The following is a 3,624-nucleotide window of genomic DNA, read 5'->3' on the forward strand; positions in this document are numbered from 1 at the left end:
ACTACTAGCATTATTGTACTAGTGCCAAGTGCCATTACTGGCATTATAAGGAGGCAGATGATATTGAAACATGGATGGTCGATTAAAGTAATTTGTAGTAAAATGAATTCATTGGGTTGATATCTGTACTGTCGTCATATAAGACCATACAAGATTGAAGTATTTAGGGACAAAGTCTCATGATATATGTAAATGGTTCAGAAATGATCAAAGAAATAGTGTAAAGTGTTGACTGTAGGGGAATCTGGATAAAGGGTATACAGGTGTTCCATGTATGATTTTTATTTTATTTTTAATTTTATTTTATTTTGGGGGAAGAGAGAGCATATGTGAGAGGGAGGGGGGATGCAGGGAAGGGGGGAGGGAGAGAGAGAGAGAATCTTAAGTAGGTTCCATGCCTGGTATAGAGCCCAATGCAGGGCTTGATCTCACAACCCTAAGATCAGGACCCAAGCTGAAATCAAGAGTCAGTTGCTTAACTGACTGAGCCACCCAGGTGTCCCTCCTTGTATAATTTTCAGCTTTACAACTTAAAAAAAAAGTCAGGCTTTCACAATCCAATGAAATTGTTCAGAGGCTGATTTGGAAGTTGAAAGCCCAGAAAGTTGCTTTGTTTTCCACAAAAGCCTCACTTTCATTTAAGTGGTAACAGGGACCTGTGTAAAAGGGAACTATTTAGGGCAAACTACACAAGGGCTATTCCAAAATATTAACTCACCTCACAATCTTGTTCAAATGCCTATAAACATAAACTTCCCGGGACACCTGGGTGGCTCAGTCGGTTAAGCATATGCCTTTGGCTCAGCATGATCTTACGGTTTGGGATCAAGTACCCCTTCCAGTTCCCTGCTCAGCGGAAAGCCTGCTTCTCCCTTTGCCTGCCACTCCCTCTACTTGTGCTTGCTCTCACTCTCTGACAGATAAATAAAATCACTCAACAACAACAACAACAACAAAAAACCCATAAACTTACCATACATTCATTTCCAACTTTAAAAAAAAGATTTTATTTATTTGACAGAGATTGAAATCACAAGTAGGCAGAAAGGCAGGCAGAGAGAGAAGGAAAAGCAGGTTCCCCGCTGAGCAGAGAGCCAGATGCGGGCTGGATCCCAGGACCCTGAGATCATGACCTGAGCCGAAGGCAGAGGCCTAACCCACTGAGTCACCCAGGCGCCCCAACATTTCCAACTTTTGAGTATAAAAGTATAATAAATGTATAAATTACCTAGTAACCAAAAATATTCAAATTCACATTTAAGTAGGATAACAACAACAACCAAAAAAAAAAATTCTTTTTTTTCCTGCTGGAAATAAGAGCCGCGTGCCCCATCTGGCTCCAGTGCCCCAAGGCAGGTGGTTTGGGGCGCCGCAGGTACGTGCTCTGTGCGCTGAGACATGACGCGCATGCTCAGTCTACTTTTGACTCTTAGGAAAGACTTTAAACTGCACTCACCGTTGGAGCTTGGCGTTCCCACGCCTGCCTGCTCGCCTTCCCCTCTCCTTAACCTCCACCACTCGAACCCAGATGCAGACTCTCCCGTTCAGTGGTACTTCCTGGTTACAAGGTGGTTACCTAGAGAGGAGAGAATATGCATGACATTTTTTTCCCCAGATTTTTTTTTTAATTAAAACAGAAAATTTAAACATTTTTTTTTCATAAAGTACTTACAGATTCCAAAGAACATGCATGGAACTAATTTTAAGATACGATGGCTTTGGAGAGGCATGGGGAAGAGGGGCAAAGGGAGTAGCCACCTCTGGACCACTACCGGGGGTCCATATGCGTGCTGCCCCACCCCACCCCCCACTCCCCAAGGCTGTCTCCGCCAAGTGCCAGAGGATGGCTGAAGGAGAAGCTAGGGAAGAAAAAGGCCAAGGGAAGGGTGACAGGTGGACATCCTTTCCTGTTTAATTTGCTCTTCCTAAAAAGGCGGAGTGAAGCATGTGCTTTCTTTATAACTGTGTTCTCCGTGCTCTGTACTATCTGAATGGCTTTTAAAAAAATATTTGCCAATCAAGAAATGGACAGAGGGCTCCTGGATGGCTCAGTCATGATCCTGGAGTCCTGGAATCGAGTCCTGCACTGCGCTCCCAGCTCTATGCAGAATCTGCTTCTTCCTCTGACCTTCTCCCCTCTCATACTCTCTCTCTGTCTCTTTCTCGAATAAATAAAATAAAATCTTTTTAAAAATGGGCAGAAGACATGAACAGACATTTCTGAAAAGAAGACATCCAGACGGCCAACAGACACATGAAAAAGTGCTCCACATCACTCGGCATAAGGGAAATACAAATCAAAACCACAATGAGAGACCACCTCACACCAGTCAGAATGACTCAAATTAACAAGTCAGGAAATGACAGATATTCGCGAGGATGCAGAGAAAGGGGAACCCTCCTACACTGTTGGTGGGAATGCAAGCTGGTGCAGCCACTCTGGAAAACAGTATGGTCATTCCTCAAAAAGTTGAAAATAGAGCTACCCTATGACCCAGCAATCACACTACTGGGTATTTACCCTAAAGATACAAATGTAGGGATCTGAATGATATGAGGAATTTGAGAGGCAGGGCACGGGGTTGTGGGGGGAATGGAGGGAAAAATGAAGCAAGATGGGACCAGGGAGGGAGGCAAACCATAACAGACTCTTAATCTCGGGAAACAGACTGAGGGTTGCTGGAGGGGAGGGGGGTGGGAGGGATGGGGTGGTTGGGTGATGGACATTGGGGAGCATATGTGGCATGGCAAGTGCTGTGAATTGTGTAAGACTGATGAATCACAGACCTGTACCCCTGAAACAAATAAAAGGTCATATGTTAATTTAAAAAAATTTAAGGGGCACCTGGGTGGCTCAGTGGGTTAAAGCCTCTGCCTTCGGCTCAGGTCATGATCTCAGGGTCCTGGGATCGAGCCCTGCATCAGGCTCTCTGCTCAGCGGGGAGCCTGCTTCCTCCTCTCTCTCTGCCTGCCTCTCTGCCTACTGTGATCTCTGTCTGTCAAATAAATAAATAAAATCTTTAAAAAAAATTTTAAGAAAGAGAGAGAGAGAGGGCACCTGTGGGGAGGGGAGGGACAGAGGGAAAGAAAAGAATCTCAAGTAGACTCCCCATCCATTGCGGAGCCCAATGTGGGGCTCAATTCCACAACCCTGAGATCACAACTTGAGCTGAAACCAAGAGTTCAACTTTTAACCTACCTAGCCACTCCAGGCTCACCCGTACTATACAAATGACTTCTGCCATGTTTTATATATATGCAGAATTTTTTTTTTTTTTCAATTCACTCTTAGCACAGAGAACATCTCGTTGTTTCAGAAAAGGGTAAATGTCACTAACAGTGACTCAGAAACCAAGTGAAATAGCCATGGGGCAAAACAAGTTTGCCTCCTTGGCTTTGGCAGTATTCATCTTGGTTGCCAAGAGAGGGGATTACGGACATTCACAGTTCCTATGGCATTTGCATGTGGTGTGAGGAAGTGAAAATTCATTTTTATATCTTTTTCTCCTTTCCTCTGTCCCCTTAGAATAAACTTTATGTCCTTAAACTCAGACCTGTCAGTACCTTGCACTCCTTTCCTAAAGGGCTTGAGGTCTCTCTTTTTCAGTGTTGACATCAACATAA

This window comes from Mustela erminea, chromosome 3, assembly GCF_009829155.1.
Source record: "Mustela erminea isolate mMusErm1 chromosome 3, mMusErm1.Pri, whole genome shotgun sequence".
Lineage (NCBI taxonomy): Eukaryota > Metazoa > Chordata > Mammalia > Carnivora > Mustelidae > Mustela > Mustela erminea.